Raw genomic sequence first — 25999 nt, 5'->3', positions numbered from 1 at the left:
TTCACATATTACTTATTGTCATTCATTTCTGTGAGCTATAAAACCATACTGATGGTCGCAATTAAAATATTGAATTCCCTTTAAATACTCAAAGTTACGTTGGTTTCAGATGTACACATGATGATTTGCTTCTTCGAACCAAATCTCCTTCCATTTGCAACTTTATTACTTCATTTTGAGTCCTCCCAAATCCATTTCCCTATTCCCAAAGCAACACCAACGTGGTTTGTATGTTTATGCCATGGTACACTGTGAGTTTTTCCACTACACCAATTGAGAAACACTTGGTAAAGCATTGATATGAGCCGTTTTTATGACTACATTCCAAAACTATGAAAACACATGTCCATTTTACTTCTTGGACAAAATGTTATCATGAAATTTACCCTTGAGGAGAATATAAATGTCTTGTCATGATCAGTGCACTTTATCTAAAACAGATTGTGATAGATTCAAAGTAGCTGTTTGCACCTTTAAGAGAACATCTCTAATGTCTAGAAGAGTCTTTTACATTTAACACCTCCACACCCTCCCCTCTCTGCCCCCTGTGTTGCTTCCCCATCTTTCCTGCTGCGTTGCTTCCAGCCCAAGTCTCCCTCCCACCAGCTATACAACATGGCTAACCAAGGCGAATACTGACTTATTGGCTTTGCCAGTGCTTGTTTTAAATGCTAGCGTGCTAGAACACCCCCTGCTAGACCTGGCATCCTTGATGTGGTTTCCCCAGTCTTTTTTCCTCTGCCTCCTATATTTCTGACTGTGTGCTGGATTTCATTTTTGCTGGTTTTGGTTCTCCGGGCACTTTATCACTGCTGATCAGTGCTAAAGTGCAAGCGCTCCCTGTGTAAATTGTGATTATGATTGGTTGTCCACGATTGGCATATTTGATTTACTAGTGTTAACGCGTCTGTCTATGTCAATTTATACACATCAGGACTCGTTTTAGGTCGATGAACCTTTTGACCCAGTGGTGAGTCTCCGTAAGACGAGATTACCAAGCATCAAATATATTTCACAATAACCATTAATGAACCTTCGGCGCATTTATTAATTCTCAGACTCAAATAACCACACCTTGAAGGAAGATTTTGTGAATTTATTCCCTATTGATTACAATCTAATAATAAACTTATTAATCTCAAAACCAAGAAGCATAAGAACATAATCACAAAGTGGCAACTACATTGAACTTTCAACAGTGCAACGATCAGAATCATAGGATAGATACGTTAGCAAAGAATAGATCATAGTGCATGATAAACCATAGAATATCAGTTCAGCATAGCTACATGTCTGTCACGTCAATTCCGTCCGTCAAATAAATACCTCATCTAACCACAAATTAGCATTAGCATGTTGGGCTTCATGCAAAACAATTTAGAACATCAATTTGGAAAACATCTAACTAGGATACTTAATTAAACATACAGCAGTTGGTACCTAGAAAGAAAGGTAAATAGATTCTGTTAGCATTAATAATTACCCTCTTCAAGATAGGTCAGCATTCAGGATCAGTCTTCGTCTTCAGGACATCAGTTAGTTCACCGTCAATCTATCTAAATTATAAGTAAGGCACACTCTCCTCTTAAGGAGGAAAGTGTAATAGGGCAGTCTATGGGCTAGGATAATTTTGTCTAATTCTCAAATCACCAAATAGAGTGACAGAGTTTCTGGATGCAATCGATATCAATCCCTACCTAATGCTCCTCGTCTCTCGTGTCATGAGTTTTTATCCCCTTTTTGTAATACATTCCCCCAAATTTCTATTGGTTAATAACTACACCTCACAATTGGTAACCAATCAAATTATACATTAAGTAATGCATTTGTCATTTCTTGATATTAATTTGTCTCCCAATTGGTCTTCATAATCAGCATTTTCGTAGGTGGTACGTCCGGGGTTACTTCACCATCTTGGCACACGTCTCAGGTCAAAAGTTCTCTTCCCCTCGTCTCATTGTCCTTGGAAGTGTCCATTAATGTTTCGAAGCACATAGCTTTATACTAAAAGCTGCTAGCATGCGGATGAGAAAATTCCTTCATGTTTCAAACTAGTACAGAAAGAACAATAGCTGGGTCATGGTTATTTGCAAGTCCGCACACTAGAGAAACAGAAAAATACGCTTTTAAATGAGAGATACACAGCTAGTTCGTGACTCATGCTAACTTAAGACATACGAGTTCTAATGAATACAATTTTGATCGTAATAATACATATAACTGAAGAATTATTATTAATTCAGCATTAGTGTTCATAAATGAGTAAATCTTATGCATTTATTAATACATTTTAATGGTGTTTTAGTCAATTGTAAACGTTTCACGTCTATAATATATGATATTTAAACTACGTTCTCTCAGTCCCTTCTCTAATGACGAACGTCATCACACAATTTTTTTTGATCTTCAATTTTTCACCTTGCGCATAATGCGCATTTCAACATCTTGCCCTTTATGTGAACTTTCCCATATTTCATTAAACATTTTCTCTCTTTCACTTTCTTCATTCTGCCTTGCTCTTTTGGACAGGTTTCTTTTAATTTTGTCATTAATTTTGCATGCTCCCCATAATCCTAATAGGCAAATCAAAACAATTAGTAAGCCTAACATGATTTTCGCAAGAACTCCATTCCAAATGTTGGTAAACCAGTTTCCTACCCGGGCAATTCCTTTTCCAAATTTTTCCCAAACTCCAGGTTCTTTTAGATCCTTCAAATCTGTACTATCTCTAGTCAGGTTAGTAAGCATGCTTCTAATTTTCTTACTGTTATCAGGTATATAAGAACAGCAGTGACGTTCATTAAGCATTTTGCACACACCTCCATTCTTTGCTAAAAGAATGTCTAAAGCAAGCCGATTTTGAAGAGTCATAGCTCTTTCTGCAGCAAGTTCAGTATCCATCAATAATATTGCTCCTGTAAAATGTGTCAGCATGTTATCCACAATAGTAGACAACTTTTGAATTTTCATAGAATTTAAAATAACCCCAACTGATGGGATTATTGCTCCAAATATGTCACCAATGACAGCAGCCACTGATTCTTGTTTCTGTCTAGAATGTTGTATTTCAGAAGATTTAGGTATTTGTTTTAAGTCATCAATCTGGTATATCTTTGGGAAAACTATTCCCAAATAACATGTCCCATACCATCCCTTTGGGAGACGATAATATGCATTTAACCCACAGATGTAATAGATTCCAGGAATCGCTGGGTCTTGTCCATTTAACATGAAGGTCCATTTACTCTGAAACAAAAACACATGTCTACATTCACTCGTACCCACAAACAAATTGTCTTGATCAGATTTTGGTCTGTATATACATAGTCTATCTACGTGTAGTGCATCTATAGCTAATTTGACTTGTGATTTAATTGCAGTATAAGCGTAATCATTTGCATAAGTGCGTTTTTCTAAACCTTTTTCTAACTTTTCCTTTAATGCTTTGCGTCTATCATCTGTATGATCTAAAAAGCTTTTTTCCACAGGAGACAGTAAGCATGTTAAATTATTGCGGTGTGCATAAGCAGTTCCAAATGTTAGTGTTGGCTCAAAGAATCCTCTAACTAATTTTATATCATGCTCTTTAGCTAGTTTATTTAAGAATTCAATTACAGGCACAAAAGAAAATACAACATCCAGATTCGAATAAAAGTATTGTACATGCTCTTGATTATAAAATCTTGTTAGTAGCAAGCTGCAGCTAGTCCCATAAGTAAGAGGGAGGCTATGATAAGTAACCCCCTCCTGCACAGATGAAGGAATTTTAGTACACACATAACAATCTTTCGTATCCATAGTTTCCACATACTCATTTAATAAGCGATAGAAAACATTAGTAGAAAGTTCCCCTTTTGTATCAGTTCCCTCATGAAGATGTCTAGCATCCTGTTCAAATTTCTCCCATGGTGATAGTTTATTAGTTGTAGTGGTAGTTTCAGGTTTTAAAGTTGCATTAATAGTTTCACTCTCTCTCCATGGCATTCCCACAATCACTCCCACAGTCATTATTGCACATACAACACTTATCATAAGTCCTAACCAACCACACACCTTACTTCCCTTGTTACTATAAACCATGTTTGTATAGAATCAGAATAGTAGATCGGCAATCAACTTAAGATGGCAAACTCTTTCTGCGTATTTACAGCGTCTTCTCTCACTCCAGGACCTCTTTTCGTCAGTTCAGGTTAGCAGCTTGTCGCAATCAGGTTTCTATAAGTCAAATCCAGGTTTAATTGTCTCTTTCCGGTAGGTGAATAAAGTCTCCTTCCTTTTAATATATATTTTTTTTCCAAGATTTTCTGTTGTTGTTTTCCTTCAGGTACCGTAGTATTGGCCTGGCACTTCTCGATCAAAACAAAATGCTAAGAATTCTTGTTGCCATTCAGAGGTTGTAGCGTATGCCCATTCAGGACCTGTGTACCTTCGATTTGCTATTCTCTTTCTTTTTAATCTTCGTTCACCTTGCTGTTCCCCTTCACTCAGATCATCCACCTGTGAGGTATCGCTTTCTTCTATTATTGTCTCGTTTGTTAATTCTCTTATTCTAAAGGGTGACTTTTCCGGCCATGTATCACCCCTATGTGTCTTATTTCGGTGTTTTCCTTCAGGACGCTGGATAGCACCCTCCTCTTGTGATATGGTGTTTTCTCCTGATAGGCTTGGAACTTGATCAGAGGATTCTGATTCGTTCTGATTTAGATTTTCCACTTCTCCGTCTCTCTCTTTTCCTGTTCGATACTGTATTCAGGCTCTGAATTGTATTCGTCTGCTTCTGGGAGAACCTCTCCTTGCCTTTGTTCTCCTGCTGCCTCCACTGAGATTGGCACTCCGTCACCTCTCTCGAACTCTCTGATAGTGTGAGGGACGCGGCTGTTCTCAGCGGGCTCTCCTGTAGTCTCAGGTCTTTCTTGGCTGATCTCGGACTCTGAGACTTCTCCTCTCGAAGTTGCTGTACCGGAATTTTCGAGTTCCTCTTCAACAGGACACGTTACCTTTTTTGTATGGCTGGCATGTATCCAGTTGGGAACCCCGGCACACTTCACAGCAGTAGTGGTCATCAATATCACTTGATATGGCCCTTTCCAACGCGGCTCAAGACACGATTTTCTTACGTGCTTCTTGACAACCACCCAATCTCCAGCTTGCAGAGAGTGTCCTGGTTCGCAGATTGGTGGTAACGTGTTAGCTTCCACCTGGTGAGAGAAAGAGCGTATCACGTCAGCTAAACGTTTGCAGTAATCCAACACCATATCATCTGTAATATTCACTAGAGCATTTGCAGGTACCGCTGGCAACCTCATTGCTCTACCCATGAGGATTTCATGGGGGGACAGTCCTGTTTTCTTATCTGGTGTGTTTCTCATGGACATCAATACTAGTGGTAATGCATCTGGCCACTTCATGTTTGTTGCTGCACACATTTTCGCTATTCTTGATTTTAAGGTACCATTCATCTGTTCAACTAGTCCTGATGCTTCAGGGCGATAGCTACAGTGTAACTTCTGCTCGATGTTGAGTGCTGCACAGAGAAGCTTGATCACCTCATTGTCGAAGTGTCTTCCCCTATCTGATTCTATAGAAACCGGGAACCCGAATCGTGGTATTAATTCCCTCAGTAATAGTTTTGCAACTGTGAGACTGTCATTTCTACGTGTAGGGTATGCCTCAATCCAATGACTGAAAACACACACAATCACCAACACGTACTTCAATCCTCACCAAACAGGCATTTCAATGAAATCCATTTGTATTCTATTAAATGGACCTCCAGCTCTTCCAATGTGGCTCAAATTTACCACTGTTCCTTTTCCAGCATTCATCTGTTGACAGATGATGCACCTGTGACAAGTAATTTCTGCGGCATGTCTGAATTTTGGATTAAACCAGTCAATTTTAAAAGATCTGATCATGGCGTCTCTTCCTAAATGTGCTTGCCCATGATATAATCGGGCAAATTGTGACAGAAGACTATTAGGTAAGACCAACTTCCCATCATCTGAGACCCATATATCATCTGTTCTTTGTACACATTGCATTTTCTGCCAGGAACATTTTTCTTCTTTCTTAGCACGGTTTTGTAGTGTCTTTAACTCGTCTAAGGTATCAACCACTTGTAATGCTAGATTCAAAGTTGTATCATTTTCAGGTTGAGGTAACAATTCCCACTGCTCTTTGAATGATATACAATTCAATGCACAAAATCTTGCAACCTGATCTGCATAACCATTCCCCATTGAAACAAAGTCTTGTGATCTGGTGTGAGCATTGCACTTTACCACAGCAATTTCAAGAGGTAACTGAATTGCATGTAACAAATCTCTTATTTGTTCTCCATTTTTCACTGGTGATCCGAAAGAAGTCATAAAACCCCTTTGTGACCAGATCTGACCAAAATCATGTACAATTCCAAATCCGTACCTGCTGTCAGTATATATTGTAACTTTCAAATGCACAGCAGCATGGCAGGCCTTTGTAAGAGCTATTAATTCTGCCACTTGTGCAGAAAATACCTTTTCAAGCCAAGAGGCCTCAACTATGCCAGATATTGTACATACTGCATAGCCGGCTCTCAATGTCCCTGTTGAATCTCTTAAACAAGACCCATCCACAAACATAATGCAATTGTTTTCTTTTAATTGGGTGTCCTGTATGTCTGGGCGAGGTTTGGTACAGAGGTCAGTCACCTCAAGACAATCATGCTCAAATTCTTCCCCCTCTTTTATTTCTATATTCTCATTGGGAAGTAGAGTTGCCGGGTTCAGTACTGTGCATCTTTTCAGTGTAACATTTGGTGATCCCAAAATAATCGTCTCATATTTGGTAAGTCGTGCATTTGTCATGTGTTGTGTTTTCGTTCTTGTCAACAGGATTTCAACAGAATGTGGAACCAAAACTGTCAAAGGGTATCCCATGACTATGCCTTCACATTAGGAAAGGCTTTGACCAACTGCTGCAACTGCTCGCAAACAACCCGGTAGGGCTGCTGCGACAGGGTCCAAGGTAGCTGAAAAATATGCTACAGGGCGAATTGCATCTCCGTGGACCTGTGTTAAAACAGACAAAGAACAAGCATCACGTTCATGACAAAACAACAGAAAAGGTTTCCCATAATCAGGCATTCCTAATGCTGGGGCCCTGCACATGCATTCCTTCAGCTCTAAGAATGACTCAAGTTCTTCTTTTGTCAAAGTGATTGTGTATGGTTCATCTTTGACATCTTTCCCTGTCAATTTTATTAAGGGCTTTGCAATGATTGAGAAATTTGGTATCCATTGACGGCAATACCCCACCATTCCCAAAAACATCCTGACATCTCTTTTTGTTGTTGGGGGATTCATTTGTATGACAGCTGTTATTCTCTCCTTTGATATCCTTCGGGATCCTTTCTCAATTAGATGCCCCAAATATTTTACTTCTTTCTGGCAGTATTGCAGTTTCTTAGGTGACACCTTATGCCCGTTCCTTCCCAAATGGTTCAACAATGCAATGGTATCATATTTACAACTGTCTCTGGTTTTGGATGCAATCAACAAGTCATCAATGTACTGCACAAGAGTTGAATTAAAAGGCAACACAAGGGGTTCCAAATCCTTCTTTAATATCTGATTAAAGATGGATCGTGACTCAGAAAACCCTTGAGGGATTCTGCACCAACTGTACACCTTATCCAGGAATTTGAAACTGAACAAAAATTGGCTGTCCTCATGCAGCGGTATTGAGAAAAATGCTTGTGATAGGTTTACTACGGTAAACCATTCGGCATCGCAAGGAACTTGGAACATTATTACCGCTGGGTTAGGAACCACAGGGCAGCATTTTATCACGATTTCATTTATTTTTCTCAAATCCTGCACAATTCGAACTTTCCCACAGGGCTTTCTTAAACCCATAATAGGTGAGTTACACGGACTGCTCAAAACTTCTTTCAAAACTCCTTGACTGAGAAAATCTGCAATTATCTGTGTCACTTCAATGAGTACGTCTTGAGTCATGTGATATTGTGGTACTTGTGGGAATACTGCATTTGGTCTTATTTGCACCTGGACTGGTTTGATTCCTTTAATTAATCCAACCTCTTTTCCTGTCAAGTCCCACACTCTCTCCGTTACGGACCCTTGCAGGTCAGCAGGTAAGTCAATTAGAGTGAACACTGGGAATAAAGTAATTAGAGGGTAATCTTCGCTCATTTCCCCTCCTTCTATGAGCTGGCCCTCATCTCCTTCATCATCACTGTTTGTCTGAACTTCTATTCCATCGTTGGAACAGGTAATTGAACATTTAGTTTTACATAGTAAGTCCCTTCCCAGTAGGGATACTGGACTTGAGTCGCATACGACAAACCTATGCAGGCCTTGGAAATTTCCAATTTCAACCTGTACTGGGTCAGTAATTGGATTTGTCAAATACTGATTAGCCACACCAACCACTCGTATAGTGCGTCCCGATAAGGGTAATCTCGGTACTTCCACACTGCGGACTGTAGAGCATGTAGCTCCTGTGTCAACCAAAAATGAAACTTTATAGCCCATTACTTTTCCCTTTACATATGGGCCTCTCTGATCTACTTCTAATGAGGCTGCAAGCCTGCACTCTTCACTGTCTGAACTGTCATCTGGCCATTCTTCATTCATTTCATTTTCACCTCGTAATGGGAATTGTTGCATAGTATTGTTTTGACTCGTCACCTGACCTGTGACCTGCTGAGGAAGCATCACCTGTTGCTGACCCATCGGGGCTAGGGTAACTGCATTTGCTGTCTAGGCACCATAGGGATCTGCTGTTGCATTGGTTGTACTGACACAGTTTGGAAACGTGGCATTTGCTGCATGGGTTGCACCCCTGACATTTGCACCAAATTATTCTGATAGTTCTGATTCTGTTGTCTCATTCTCGGACCTCGCGGATTTTGCTGTGCACCGACACTCATGCCTTGCTGAACTGTACCATCATGCACTATATTTGGACAATCCCGCTTCCAATGTCCCATGCCCCCGCATGCATGACATGGTGACATCCTCTTCACTACTTGCCCGTCACTTTGAACGACAACATTATTCATGTCCAAACTACGATTCACAAAACCTCGACCTCTACCTCTCGGCTGTACCTGAAACCCGCCGTTCATTTGCGGTTGCTGATGCATCATCTGCTGAACACCATTTCCCTGAATTCCAGCTTGTGCAGCTCTTATTTGCATCACCATCACTTTTTCTTTCAGCTTTTTCTGTTTTAACTCAATTTCGTCACTACAGTATTTTGCATATTGCAACACCTCATCAATTGGTTTAGCTTACCAACAAATCAAGTGGTTCTTAATCATCTGACCAACCTCTGGTCTCAACCCTTCAACAAATCTGAACACAAGATGATTCATGTCTTTCGGCTCAATCGTCTCAGTACCACTGTAATGTTTAAATGCTTTTAACAATCTCTCATAATAGGCATGTATTGATTCCTTAACTTCTTGCGAAGTCCGGTCGATTTTCTGCCAATCGGTCACCTTCGGTGACACCTTTTGTTTAAAAAATTCAATGACTTTATGATAATATTTCATCACCTCTTCAGAAGGTGCTCCAGTCGCCTTATCCCTTGCCGGTTCCTTTGTGGACCAATATACCCCTCTTTTGCACTCAAGCCACAAATCCGGTGGAACAATAATCTCAAGCAAAGTATTTAAGTCCTCCCAAAGACATTTTGCAAGCTTCACAAATCTATCTGTCTGTTGATACCACTCAATCGGTTTTTCTCTCAACCTTGGGTAATCATTCGTAAAGGACAAAATATCTCCCCTGGACCACGGCACATGGACTAAAACACCACCAGCTGTTTCTCTCATGGGCAGAATTTTTACTGAATCCAGATTGGGTGTAGTCGCTGTTTCAATAGACCCTGGGCTATCCCTCTTCCCTTTGTCTCTTTTCTTTGCCCATCGGTTTTCCCATTTTTCTAATGCTCCCCAGATTTGCGCACTCTGCAGCAATTCTTTCAGGTGTGTCTTCATGCCTGCGGATCTCATGTGTTCAAAATCTTTCGTGTCAAAATCTAATCTGTAACTTCGTTTCAAATGTTTTGTGTTCCCAATGTCGATATTGTATTTATCTGCCAAAGTCGTTAATTTATGGTGTATTTTCCCTACTTCTTTGGTAATCTTAGGGCATAAGTATCTCAATTCTGCCTCAGTGTAGGATTCCAACCTATTCACCCCCATTGTTCCTTCCACCAATTCAGCAGCTTCTGCTCCTAGTCTTACAAGATTCAGATATTCATCTTGTTTTTCCTTTTCGGGATTGGCTTCGGTTATTGTAGTCGCTGTAGTCTTTTGTGATGTGCAAGTTTTCTCTAACCACTCATTTAACTGTTGTACTGTAAAACCTTGCAGTGAAATGTTCCCTGCATGTATCATTGGAGTATATGAGGTATTTGTACTCAAAGTTTGGGGAGTCAAGACTCCCAACCCTGAGTAGTTTCCCTTGTGGGTCTCATTGATCAGGTGACATGAAAGATCAGTCAGTGCTCCCATGAAAACAGTGGGCACTCGCTCTCTCAGCCTGCAACATGTGCATTGCCTCAAGAGGCGCCCCTATTGGACTGAGGTCCATTAAGGGTCTTGATTGCTGGAGTACCCTCAGGTGGTGTAGGTTCCCCGTCGGTTGCGACAATGTACACATCTCCCCTCAAAGCGCTTTTGAATGCCTTAACAAAATTCATTTTATTTTATATTTAATCAGGAAACGGCTTAGTTCCCAGGACACTCTTCACCTGCCTTTTGCTCACCCTATTGCCTCTTACGGACGGCAGCCAATCCGTGCGCGACCCCTCTTGACATCTGACCTATCCCAGCGCGGCACCACTGACGTCACACCCACACACACTGCAGCTGACAAAGTCTTGCGGCTTGTCCACACCTCGCTAAATTCTTACAACTCATACAAACTAATGCGATTTATTGCAGACACTTTAAATGACAACACAAATCTGCCGATTTACTACAGGAAGGGTAACACATTCGCTTCAGAACTTTACAGAGATTTCACTTGAAGCCTCGGCCGCTACTCTCTCTTTCTCAGATCCCACAGGTGCAAGCAGAATTCGACCCGCAAATCCTACTCTCGACTTGTCAATGACTCCCTCTAGTGCACTTTAGAGCTTGTCAAATCTCCATCGAAGGTTTCATACATACGTTATGACTCAAACTTGACTTTTCAACCACGCCCGATTGACCTATTGAATCGCACAGATTACAACATAAACCATAATTTTCATCCTACTCCGGAGTCTTAGACCTCAATAGATCCGTATACTTTAACCAACCACGTGGATAATTTTGAACAATAAGCGCTGCATTCACATGAAGTACGCCGACTTCCCTACTCTCATACTGTGGAGTACGCCCACTCCTGCTAAACACTTAATTGGGCCTAAATGCATACAAATCTACACAATCTCCTGCAAGATGCATAAGCTTTAAGCAAGCACAAAGACCCTAACCACATATACTATGGCGCCGAGAACATTCCCAACTCATCTAGACAGGCTCTGAGATCCCGGGAAAGCCCATAGCGAACCTAGCCACTCATCGTTTTGCCAAATTTCATTATCACAGAAAACAAAAACAAAAATGAAAACTCCGTCCTAGGGCCCCCAAGGGCCAAACCGTCGATCTGCTACCAGAACTGTTAACGCGTCCGTCTATGTCAATTTATACACATCAGGACTCGTTTTAGGTCGATGAACCTTTTGACCCAGTGGTGAGTCTCCGTACGACGAGATTACCAAGCATCAAATATATTTCACAATAACCATTAATGAACCTTCGGCGCATTTATTAATTCTCAGACTCAAATATCCACACCTTGAAGGAAGATTTTGTGAATGTATTCCCTATTGATTATAATCTAATAATAAACATATTAATCTCAAAACCAAGAAGCATAAGAGCATAATCACAAAGTGGCAACTACATTGAATTTTCAACAGTGCAACGATCAGAATCATAGGATAGATACGTTAGCAAAGAATAGATCATAGTGCATGATAAACCATAGAATATCAGTTCAGCATAGCTACATGTCAGTCACGTCAGTTCCGTCCGTCAAATGAATACCTCATCTAACCACAAATTAGCATTAGCATGTTGGGCTTCATGCAAAACTATTTAGAACATCAATTTGGAAAACATCTAACTAGGATACTTAATTAAACATACAGCAGTTGGTACCTAGAAAGAAAGGCAAATAGATTCCGTTAGCATTAATAATTACCCTCTTCAAGATAGGTCAGCATTCAGGATCAGTCTTCGTCTTCAGGACATCAGTTAGTTCACCGTCAATCTATCTAAATTATAAGTAAGGGACACTCTCCTCTTAAGGAGGAAAGTGTAATAGGGCAGTCTATGGGCTAGGATAATTTTGTCTAAGTCTCAAATCACCAAATAGAGTGACAGAGTTTCTGGATGCAATCGATATCAATCCCTACCTAATGCTCCTCGTCTCTCGTGTCATGAGCTTTTATCCCCTTTTTGTAATACATTCCCCCAAAATTCTATTGGTTAATAACTACACCTCACAATTGGTAACCAATCAAATTATACATTAAGTAATGCATTTGTCATTTCTTGATATTAATTTGTCTCCCAATTGGTCTTCATAATCAGCATTTTCGTAGGTGGTACGTCCGGGGTTACTTCACCATATTGGCACACGTCTCAGGTCAAAAGTTCTCTTCCCCTCGTCTCATTGTCCTTGGAAGTGTCCATTAATGTTTCGAAGCACATAGCTTTATACATAAAGCTGCTAGCATGCGGATGAGAAAATTCCTTCATGTTTCAAACTAGTAAAGAAAGAACAATAGCTGGGTCATGGTTATTTGCAAGTCCGCACACTGGAGAAACAGAAAAATACGCTTTTAAATGAGAGATACACAGCTAGTTCGCGACTCATGCTAACTTAAGACATACGAGTTCTAATTAATACAATTTTGATCGTAATAATACATATAACTGAAGAATTATTATTAATTCAGCATTAGTGTTCATAAATGAGTAAATCTTATGCATTTATTAATACATTTTAATAGTGTTTTAGTCAATTGTAAACGTTTCACGTCTATAATATATGATATTTAAACTACGCTCTCTCACTAGTATAGTGCACCATGTGTGCCCAGGGTGTGTACATTAAATGCTATTAGTGGGCCTGTAGCACTGATAGTGCCACCCATATGAGTAGCCCTGTAAACATGACTCAGACCTATCTATGCAGTGTTTAGGGGCCCGATTAAGAGTTTGGTGGTCTATAGACTGCCACACCTGCGGTGGCGGTCTGGACTGCCGCAAATGTGTTGGTCCGACCACCACATTACAACCCTGACAGTCGGATCACCAGGGAACCGCCAGTTCCACCAGAAATTCAGATCCCGCAGGTCTGGAGGATGGTAGCGGTCCTAATCCACCAAGGCAGCGCTGCCCTGGGGATTACAACCTTGTTCTCCACCAGTGGTTTCATGACACTACCACCGCCAAGGAAAGGCTGGCAGAGAACAGGTGCAGGGGGCCCCCCTGGTGAGCACCATCGCAATGTTCTCTGTCTGCTCCCATTGGAGGCAGATCGAGAGTTGGAGTTTAGGGTCTCTGAACTCACAAGTTAAAAATACATCTTTTAGTGAAGGCAGTTTTTACCTTGTGTGTTTGGAAATGTCACTTTTAGAAAGCGGGCATTTTCTTGCTTAAACATTTGTGCCTCTGCTTGCCTGTGGAATACACGTCTGGGTCCGGATGACAGTTGGGCTGGTTGTGAGTTCACTCTAGACAGTCACACAAAGGGAGCTGAGGTGTGTCCTGCATACCATGATGGGTCTTCCTGGGCTAGAGTGGCGGGAGGAGCTGACACTTGCACCTGAATACGGCTGTGCCCTTCCACACACAATGCAGTCTCAAAACCCATACAGCAGTGTTTTTCAGACTTTTTAACGGCACCCCCAAAGTGAAAAAAAATATATCTGGGCCACCCTGCACATTTTTCACAACTATTCTAATAAATTGACAATTTTAAATACGTATGGGCTTATTAAACATTGCAGTTCCGTTCCGTCACTGATGTAAAAATGTAATCAAATGCATGATGCTATACATACTATTCTAGTCAGATAGGCCCTACTAACATGTAAAAGTTTACACATTGTGATTATTAAACATTAGGTGGGAGGTTTGAAGAGAATTCGGTACCCCTTCTCTTTTGACACATACTCCCAGCTTGGATATAATGACAAAACATGTTAGTGATGGCCCATTACAGAGCTGTTTACTGCCTCTCATTTTTTTCAACTTAAAACAAATCCCTATTATCAGCATAATCTTTATTTTAGCCAGAGCCTAGAGCCCCCCCCCAACTGGGATCACTTGAGGCCCCCCTAGAGTGGCCTGCCCCCCAGTTTGAAGACCCCTGCCCTAGAGTGTGTCTGGGACCAGAGCAGGAAAGGCAGGGTCTTGTGCACTACAACAACGTTCCTTTGAAGTTTGACTACTTCAAAGGCAGAAATGAGTATAGGTATTGGACTCAAAACCCCCGACTTTGAGAAAACTTATAGACCAAGAGGAGACTCTGCCAAGGAGAAAAGCTGAAGAGCTGTGAGGAGGTGTTCTGACCCTTTGCTGTGTGTGCTTTGCTAGGTTCACCTGCAGATGCTGCTTCTGCTTTGGAGAGGACAAAGACTGGACGTTGCTGTGTATCCTGCTTCTGAAGTTTCTCCAAGGGCTTGGACTGAGCTTACCTCCTGTTAATAAGTCTCAGGGACATCCAAGTCTTCACCTGCCAGCCCCTGGGTTCTCTTGCTCAGGACATACATGCATTCACTCATATGCATCCACACTCGCATTCACTCACATGCGTTTGTACATGCATTCAAACACCCATATACACACACACCCTGTTTACACTCATTCACCAACACTTACAGACATGCATTCACTCACATGCATCCATACACGCATTCACTCACATGCATCCATACTTGCAGTCACTCACACGCATCCATACATGCATTCAAACACCCATACACATGCATTCAATCATGCCTTCAAACACCCATACATATACGCATACACACTTACAGTCACACATGAAGACAACACCCACTTACACACACATACAACACCCAACACCCTCCTGCCCCCCTCCCCTGTCGGACAATCGACTTACCTTGTCCGGCGAGGAGGTCATCGGGCAGGAAACGGGAACAGGCGCTTCTACCGCCGGCAGCGCCCCACCATCAGGTCACCGCCAGGCCATATTACAGGTCTTAGTATGGCTGGTGGAGTTCTTTTGGTGAGGTGAGGCCAGTGGCAGAACTGCCCCTGCGCCTCTGACCGCCAGCACGACTACTGGAGGATTTCCACCCAAACTGTGGCAGAAATCCTTCAATACTCACAATGTGGTGGTCGGAATACCGTGAGCACTGGCGGTCTGCTGGCGCCCGTGGCTTCAGTGGTCTTCCAAAAAGACCGCCAAAGGCATAATAAGGGCCTTAATCTCTTAAAACTCATATCTTTGCTCATATGTTGGATTTTTATCGTTTTGGTCTTGTTATAGTTAAATAAATATTAGCTATTTTTCTAAACTGGTGTGGTATCCATTTGTAGTGTTTTCACTGTGTTACTGTGTGTGGGTACAAATACTTAACACAATGCCTCTGAGATAAGCCTGACTGTTCATGCCAGGCTACCAAGGGGCCAAGCACGGGATATCCTAGGAGTGTGACTCCCTTACCCTGACTAGACTGAGGGTCCCTACTTGGACAGGGTGTAAACTGACTGCCAACTAGAGACCTCATTTCTAACACCCCCTCACACCAACTCCCCTGTCCCCGTCCCTGTGCTTGCCAGTTTACCTTCACTTGTCTTCAACTGAAGTCTTCTTAGTAGATAGGTAGTTTTGCTCTGTTTGCTTAGTATGATGGACATGCCTCCAGTAGCAGTTGGAAAATCCATGTTTCCGTTGTCCTTAAAAATAACTAGGGTGATTACAAGTTAAAATGTGAATTTTATTTAAGAAAGTGTAGTCTCAGTAATATGTGAAGGCCAGCAGAAATCTGCAAAGGACTAATCTGTGTTCTTCTAATTGAACCGGAGTGGATGCCTCAATATTCAAAGTGGAGATAGTGCAAGCCGATAGATTTCCATAGGCCTGCACAAAGCCTGTATAGTTAGCCGGTTTGTACCCCCAACTTCTAATATGTGATGATGTTTCTAAAATGTGAACCTATATGGAGTGCAACATCTCTTAATATAGAGGTTCAGATTTACTGTAAGCTTGCATCAGCGCTTGAACAGCATATGGAAGCATTGCTGCGCAACAGTAGCTCTCGCCAACTTTCACATACAAAAACTATTGTAGGTAAAAAGTTCATGCAACCACCATACTAAAATTACTTTGATCTGTAGTGCACCGTTATCTCTGGAAAATGGGTGCAATGGGGCAACAACGGCACTAACCCCAAGAGTAATATTGATATTGTTATTTCAGAAACATCTATAGCTCAGAAAGGGAGAGTAGATCATAGAAACGTAGCTTTAACAGACCAAATGCTGAGGCTTAGAAACATTATGGTTTGGCTCTTTACAGACAGCCACATGGTTTTACCGCAGCCAAGCACACCCCCACACAGACTGTGTAAATATTTGATTGTGTGCACAAGAATGACTTTGCAGTACGCTTGCTCTTTAATATTGGTTGTCAAAGCTGCTATGTTTCATTTCAACTAGGACAGCGTAGGATTGCCTTCGCGGAAAGGGAGGGAAGCAAAAGCAGTAGACATTCCACTAACCTTGGGTAGTCATCTCTGGAATAAAGGCTTTATTTCACCAGTGGTTCAGAAGTAGCAACTCCATACGTGAGCGAAGCAACCCCAAAATAGAGATAAAAATAAACTTTGTTCACGCAGCCAACGCCCACTGCATAGTGTCTTTACATCACCCCCTTCTAAATCAAGAGAGGATTATTTATTTTTTAAAACCTTTAAAGTGAAGGTAGCGTTTCTACTCCTCGCTGCTATACCAACGTAATTACGAGGCTACGGTTGTTGCCAGTGTCCAAATTTTAACCTTCACAAGCCGATGTGTCTCAAGTAGCATGCTCTTAAAATATGTCACTTTGAAAAATAAAGTAGACAGTCAGTGGTTTAACTCAATCTTGAAATGCTAAAGACTTTGGAACAGTGTACATTTATTCTAAATATAATGGTTAAAGTGATATATTTAAACTGGGCACCCATGCATTTTTTTTTTTATGTATATAAAATAAATTCTCTTAAACGCTCACCGTCGCAACAGTGGATTGATTGCAGTATTCGAACATGTGTGGCAGTCACTAATTATGCTTTTTGCTGTAGACATTGCATAGAGGGTGAACATTGGAGTCCATTGAGGGCACCATGGCACCTTCTATATAGTCCTAATATTTAATGTGTGTTGTCTGCAGTTAAGGTCAACAAAGTTCCAAAATGTGGAGCATTCCTTGCATGCGTCCTTCTGTAGGTGATCTTACCTTGGTTTGAAGCACTGGTTCCAATAAAGACACAACAGGAAGCTTGTGTTGTCCTCTGTTGTAACAGTGTACAAACAAATGTTCAGAGGAAATGAAAGAATTGTATTGAGTCTTTTGTAACTCTCAAGTACACCTGGCTTAAGTAGTTAAATGATGGAATACGTTCACATGTTTGCAAGGCATCTGGAGAGACTCCACTTGAAAATTCTTTCCATTAGAGTGCAGTACTGGCTAATGTGGTATATGTTGGAAAGATAGGGACTTGATTGCAAGACAGAGCAAGGCAGTTGGGATATGTAGAATGTGCGGAAGTGAGTTCATTGAGGATTTACGTCCTGCTGTTGGAAGACAGTATGACTCTCCAAGTGATCTGGTGGGATTTTATTGGATTTTAAAAGGGTGATATTTTTGAAAAGATTGGTATAAGTAATTCAGGTACACGAGTATTGCCACACTACATTATTTTAAAGTAAGCTTAAAGGTTAGCCTCTCCTTTGATATACAATCTTTTGTGAAATTAGTCCTCAAATATTTGAACATGTCTCGTTTCCACATAAGTGTCTATTATGCAGACTACTGGCTGCAGGACATTGGGGCATTGATGCGACACTGGTATTGCCCCAAATAGTTTTTTATAGCAAACGATATACCAAAAAAGATACTCAGTGAAACACCTAATAAATGAGTTATACTCGGACACTCTACAGTTTCTACTTTTTATGAATAGAGAACATATGTTAATATGTAGTTGAATGTTAGAGAATGTCCTCCATGGCTCTATTTATCAATCATCAGATCCCACCTCTTCTAGATTCCGATCAGAAGGATAAGTGAAGATGTCAAATAACTATTTCTGACACACACCATACCATTGGTTCTTAATCTTTTGGACCCTCACTTAGTTATTACTGGAGCCCTGGGACCCCCATGTATTACTATGGGAAACCTGGGACGCCACTGAGTCATTAGTTGAAACTGAGGACCCTGACATAAACATAAAAAATAATACATGCAAATTACAGAAACAATCTTTCATCTAATAAATATAAAAATTATGACCTATTTTATTTAAATTCACAAACAAATTAAAAAAAACACAGTTTTAATTTCAATAGGAAGGACTTTCTCTAAATTCAATTATGGGCAATCCTCATGTATAATACATTTTTAATTATGGACCTGCACTGCTCCCGTGAATCAGTCTCAGTATACTAACTTAAGTTGAACATCCAATTTCAAATTCCTCCACATTTACAGAACATTTTAAACATTTCAAATTTAGATTTTCTTTTTAATTTATATACTCTAGATGCATCTATTAATAATATATAAATATGCTAAGTAGTAGCGGACCCCTGAGTAGGTTTTACAGACTTCCAGAGGTCCCTGGACCACATGTTAAGAACCACCGCACTAGATAATTAGCAGTAGAAGCCTAAACACAATGGCAAGGGTATATCCACCAGAACATCAAATTTCAAACACTGAACTACAAAAAAATTGTTACCAGATTGTTGACTGCCAAAATATAATGAAAGTAAGTAAAACTAGACAAGTATAGGTTTGCACATATAAGTTCCTTGACGAAGATATATCAGCAAGGGATGTCAATGAGTTGAGATTAATAAATCTATACTTACTTTTATATACACACCTTTACACTATTTTGTTAGTTGGTATGCTTGTTGTGATATTTTTGTAGTTCCATGGCTTTGTAGTCGCTTTTCTGACACACAATTTGATCAGGCAATCAAATTGTTCAAAAGAGACAACTCAGAAGACTCTAGCAAACATACACATGTTGCTGAGGGAAGATCAAGTAGCAGAAAGACAAACCTTAATGCACTTTTTACATGGTCATCAGATAACTCCCATAGGTAAAAGTCCCTCTCTGTGACAACACTAAAACATATGAGCAAAACTGCACTGTTTTAGTAAATTTGGAGCAACCCTCCCAGAGAAACTTTAGTGCAGCAGCCCTGCACTACCTCTAAACACATAGAACAGAGGCCCTGTCCTTGTGGAGCCTATAGGACAGCAGCCCTGTCTTGCTCTAATCCAGGAGAAACCGTAACTCTGTTCTCTCTTTCAGTCATATGGACACAACTTTTGCCCAGCTATGGCCTTGCTGAGATAGCATCCCTGTGTAGCATTTCCCTCCTTAGGACAGCAGCCCTGTCTTGACATAGGATCAGTGGAACAGTCACACTGCCCCACTTTAAACCTAACAAATAGAGAATCTGAGAATATGCACTTGCACGGTTTTCTAGGTAAAAATCTATAAACAGAGTGGTTTACAGCCTCACAGGGAAATAACTATACAGGGGATGATAAAGGGAGTAACCACTCTATTGCAGATCTACTCTCCACTTACCACATTTAGTCAATAAAGTCTCAACTGGCCAAGGTTAGCCTTATTGTCCTTCGTTTGGGCGGCAGGGGTTATATGAGAAAGTAGCATCTTTCTAGCATGGTTACCCCCATTTATGGCCTGTTTGTCAGTGTTTGTCAGTGTGCTTTTACTGTGTCAATGGGATCCTGCTAGTCAGGACTCCACTGCTCATAGGGTGTGGCCTACTTGTCAGTTTGTTTCAATGTTTTTGTCAGGATGCTTAACTGTGTCACTGGAGTCCTGCTAACCAGAACGCCAGTGCTTATGCTCTCTCTGATTCTAAATGTGTACTTACATACTGTTACCCAGTATTCCACTCCAAATTGGTATACTGGACCCCCCTTATAAGTCCCTAGTATATGGTACTTAGGTACCTAGGGCATTGCGGTTCCAGGAGATTCTTATGGGCTGCAGCATTTCTTTTGCCACCCATAAGACGCTCATACAAACACTTCTTCAGGACTGCCATTGCAGCCTAAGTGAAATAGTGTAAGAACTACTTCACAGCCATTTTAACTCCAACAGGTCACTTGTAAGTCACCTATATGTGTAACCTTTAGGCCCTGAAGGCTAGGTGCATAGTACATGTGTGTGAGGGCACCCCTGCACTAGCAGAGATGCCCCCAGGTTTTCCAGGACTGAATATGGCCACGTGAGGTGTCTAAGAACTGGGAATTGTACCCCAATACTGATTCTGGTATTGGTGGGCCAATTCCATGCACCCTGGGGGCTCCACCATGGACCCCCCAGTACTGCCATACCAGTCTTCTGAGGTTTTCACTGAGGCCACAGCTGCTGCCATCGCCCAGAAAGGCTTCTGCCCTCCTGGGGCAAAAGCAGCTCAATCCCAGGAAGGCAGAACAATGCATTTCCTTTAGGAGAGGGGTGTTACACGCTCTCCCTTTGGAAAGAGGTGTTACAGGCATGGGAGGGGTATCCTCTCAGAGCCTCTGTAAATGCTTTGAAGGGCACAGATGGTGCCCTCCTGGCATAATGCAGTCTACACCGGTTCAGGGACCCCTATTCCCTGCTCTGGTGTGAAACTGGACAGAGGAAAGGGGAGTGACCACTCCCCTGTCCATCACCACCCCAAGGGTGGTGCTCAGAGCTCCTCCAGAGTCCCTGGGTTCTGTCATCTTGTTTTCAGGATGGTCAGGAAACTCTGGGAGCATCTGAGTGGCCAGTGCCAGCAGGTGATGCAGAGACCCCTACTGATAGGTGCTTACCTGGTTAGGTGACCAATCTGCCTCTCAGGGCTATTTAGGGTCTCTCCTCTGGGTTTTTCTTCAGATTCGGATTGCAAAACTCCAGCAGGGATCCTCTGTATCTTTTACTTCATCCTCTACTGACTGATCAACCGCAGACTGCTCCAGGAACTCTACAAAACTGCAACAAAGAAGCATAGATGACTTCTGCGACCTTGTAACTTCAGCTCCTGCCAGCAACTGCAACAGTTTCCAGGTTGTACACGCTCCGTTGACTGCCTGGCTTCATCCTGCACCAGAAGAGCCGAAGGAATCTACCATGGAGTGATGTAGTCACTTCCCTGCTTTAGCAGGTACCTCTCTGCAGCAACGACCAGTATTCTGGGTCCCCTCTCCTGTTGACGAGCATGGATTGTGGAACACAGGTGTAGACTAAAGTGACCCTGACTGTCCAAAGGTCCAGCTCCTCAAATTTGGTGGAGGTAAGAGCTTGCCTCCCCATGCCAGACAGTACTCCTGTGCTTCACGTGTTTTGCAGCTAATAGGACTTCTGTGTGCTTTTCCAAGAATCCCTTTGTGCACAGCCTAGCCCACGTCCCCAGCACTCTATCCTGTGAAGCTCAGATTCCTGAGTTGTTCTCCGGTGGCATGAGATTCCTTTGTGCAGTGCTGTGATGACTGTCATTTGCAACTCCTTTGTCCCCATGCTGTGGGGCTCCTGTGACTGCTGCCTGGTCTTATGAGGGCTCTCTGAATTGCTGAGAGCCCCCTCTGTCTCCTTTACCTGGGTAGAGTCAACCTGGTCCTTCCTGGGCCCCGGCAGCTCCATTTTTTGCAAACCACAGGTTTTGCATTTTCCAAGGCTTGTTGGCAGAATCTAGCGACATAAACCAGACTGCATTCATCCATCCGGTGTGGGACATCTTTTTTACCAACCAGGAACCCGCATCTATCTTCTTTGGTGCAATACTGACTTTGTTTTCTCACCAATGGTTCTCCTTTTGCACCTTCATCCGGGTTAGCAGGGCTCCTGTTCTCCCTGGATTCTTCAGTGCTTCTTGTACTTGGTACACTTTATTCACAGGTCTTCAGGTCCAGGAATCCATAATTGGTGTCTTGCAGTCTCTTCTGGTTCTTGCACTGTCTTCTATCAAGACTTCTAGACAGTTTTAGGAAACTTTCTGTGTTTTACTCCTGCTTTCCTGGGCTCTAGGGTGGGGTATTTTACTTACCTTTGGTGTTTTCATACACTTCCAGAACCCCTCTACACACTACACCTGCCTAAGTGGGAAACAGAATTTTGCATTCCACTATTTTAGTATATGGTTTGTGTTCCCCCCAGGCCCATTGCAACCTATTGTGATTTTCACTGTTTGCACTATTTTCTGGCTATTTTCCAACCTTTTTTTGGTTACTAGTGTATATTGTGTGATTTACTTACCTCCTAAGGGAGTATAGTCTCCAAAGTATTTTTGGCCTTGTGTCACTAAAATAAAGTACCTTTATTTTTGTAACACTGAGTATTGTCTTTCGTGTGTGTAAGTACTGTGTGACTACAGTGATATTGCAAGAGCTTTGCATGTCTCCTAGTTCAGCCTTGGCTGCTCTGCCTACAGCTACCTCTAGACAGCCTGGCTTCTAAGCACTGACTGCATTTCACAAATAAGGGATAACTGGACCTGGTATAAGGTGTAAGTACCTTTGGTTCCCACTACAAACCAGGCCAGCCTCCTACAGGGGGGTGCTGCTAAGGGGGGTGGAGGACAAGGATGGTGACGGCAAAGGGCCTGAAGGTTCGGCCACCACCAGGGAGTCACCATCAGAGGAAGAATCAGTTGATGGTGTAGATGTTCCTGTATCCCCCGTGGGGCTCCACTTGCCCTCGGTCCCACTTGTCCCCTCGGCTCCACTGGTATCAGCCTCCTGGGTCCTGTGGGATGCAGCTTCCCCACTCGCTGGTGCTCCTTTTCCTTTGCCAGATGATGCTGTTGCACACAAAGACAGAGGAGGAGAGGGAGGGCGGGACAGTGAGAGACAGGGTGAGAGAAAGGGAAACAGGGAGCAAGTGGTCAATGCCAGCGCAACAGCCACACTCAAGTCACTAAAACAGACTTTAGTGCCATGTCATTACATGCCATGCCTTCACACACACATGCCACTGCAATGACAGCCAGTGCAGGCCACCTCAGACATGCACATGAGATCACTCATGCTGACACACAATGTATCCTGTACAGGATGAAAGCCAGACCCTCAACACATGCCTGACCCACACCATTGGCTAATTTCTCTATAAGATCAATAGATCCAAATGTAATACTCTACGGGCGTTTGGAGGCATACTTGCACAGCCACATAACCGAAGCACTTATAGCTGTATGATGTGAAACCTCAGACTTCGCAGACTGCACATATACCACATGCCAGCAGACAGCAGATCGGGATATGGCCCTAGCAACACTGGTTGGATAGTTGGGAGAACAATTTGTGTGAACTCCAGAAGCAGGTACCCTGTCCACATCTAAGACCCTGCTCATGTACTACACAGTTGCCTTGTCATTGATGCCACTTAGCAGTAAAGTGAACCTCAACTCACATCCTGCACAGCATATGAACACTTTTATGTAGCACATCCGGCCTCTATGTGTCCCAAGCCTAGTCCAACAGTAGCTACCTAGCACACATTTCAAAGGCTTCACACACTGCACAGGCTGCACCTATCACTCACCACATAACCTAAGTATGAATGTGAACTCACCCCCTTTTGGCTGTTGTGCTGCCCTCAAGCGTCTATCCACCACAGAGTACGCCACTGCCAAAATGCGGGACATAAGGGGGGTCAGGGTCCGACAGGCACCCATCCCTCGTTGGGAGGATGTCCCCAGCTGGGCCTCACCAGTCTACCTCGCCCAGCATCTCAGGTCATCCCACAACTTCCTGCAGTGGGTGCTCCTCCAGGCATGGACCCCCAGGGTCTGCACTTGCTTGACGATGGCATGCCAGATCACCTTCTTCTGATTGGCGCTCACCTGCATGGATGACACGGAGAAAAGGAGACAGTCATGTAGCGTGGCATCTTAGGGACTGCATTGGACACAACAAATCCCCAGAACAGATACACATTTCAACCTTCCAGTTGTCCTCACAGCTCTCAGCCAGGTCCTTCCACAAGTCACTCATCCTCGTCCCAAGGCCCCCTTCCACATTTGTACCACTCACAGACAGTACAATCATATTGCCATCACCTGCTGCCCCGGTGCTGCATACAACTGGGCATACAGGGGTAGGACAACCTCCTCAAGCTCCCCAAGTTCTTCCTGTGAAAAGGCTGGGGCCCTATTCCCTCCAGCACGTGGTATCTTGGCTACCAGTGGCAGAACACAGAAGCACAGGCATTGGAGGTCTTCTCAGCACAAGTGCCAGGAGTTAAGTCAACATGAAATGGCGGTCACAGCGGCTGTGGACATCACCGTGGTGATGTCCTTTGGTTCATGTCTCCCCTAGGCAACCATGGTAAGCAATGAGGAGTTGCAAGGCAGTAGCAACTGCCTACCGCCATGACGTCTTACGCAGGCGGGATTCGCTCACTTCCATCTGTCCTGTGTATGCAGGAAAGCTGGCTGCCATTTTACTTCTACAATGTGTACAAAGGGGGTTAATGAGTTGTGTCACAGATGTTAAATAGTGACCTGTGCACAGCTCCACTGCGTCCACACAGTCCTTTATGCACATAATGATTGCCACTCCCTCCTATTCCCAGGTACGGTGGAAGAATGATGGTGAGGAATGCTCCTGTCTACAGGCCCCTGATCGATCTTGCCCCCCTTGAAGAGAGGCACGTCATCCAGTGCTATTGGCTCAACTGTCAAACCATCATGGAGCTTGTGAGGCTGTTGAAGCCAGATCTGCAGCCTGGTACTCGTCATCCCAATGCCATCACACCCACAGTACAGGTGTTGGCAGTCCTCCACTTCATTGCCTCAGGGTCCTTCAAAATAACAGTGGTCTGGGCTGCTGGAATGTCCCAGCCCAGGTTCAGTAACGTCCTGAAGAACGTCCTATGTGCCCTACTCAAACATATTGGCAGCTATGTCGTGTTCCCCCGACGTGACGATCTGCCCACTGTGAAAGCAGCCTTCTACGCTGTAGCACGTGTGCCACATGTGATCAGGACTATTGATGGGACCCAAATTGTCCTGGTGCCACCCAGGAGGAGTGAACAGGTGTTTAGGAACCGTAAAAACGTCTACTCAACCAATGTTCAGGTGGTATGTCTTGCAGACCTCTATATCACTCAAGTGACTGCCCGGTTACCAGGGTCAGTGCATGATGCCTACATACTGCGGAATAACAGCATCCCACACCTGGTGGTACCTTTGCAAAGGGATTGTGCCTGACTCATCAGTATGTATCGTGTCATATGTGTGCCTCTGTATTCTGCACACTCTACACCACATTCCAGCTTAAGCTACAGTTTTCAATATTTCTATTACCTCTGTGTACACAGGGGACTCCGGTTATCCCAACCTGCCATGGCTACTGACACCTCTCAGGCATCTGACTACAGAAGCAGAAAACCATTTCAATGAGGCCCATGGTAGGACCCGACGGGTAATATACTGCAACTTTGGAGTGCTGAAAGACAGATTCAGGTGCCTGCACCTTACTGGAGGGGCCCTACTGTACAGACCAGCAAAAGTGTGCCAGATCATTGTAGCATGCTGCATGTAACACAATTTGGCTCTCAGACGTCACATCCCATTACTGGATGCTGAGGAGTGTGCAGCTGTGCCAGTGGCTGATGAAGGAGACATGGGGAGTGATGAGGAGGAGGATGACGAGGATGCAGCTGATTCCAG

This window comes from Pleurodeles waltl, chromosome 7, assembly GCF_031143425.1.
Source record: "Pleurodeles waltl isolate 20211129_DDA chromosome 7, aPleWal1.hap1.20221129, whole genome shotgun sequence".
Lineage (NCBI taxonomy): Eukaryota > Metazoa > Chordata > Amphibia > Caudata > Salamandridae > Pleurodeles > Pleurodeles waltl.
This window is presented reverse-complemented; position numbering follows the sequence as displayed.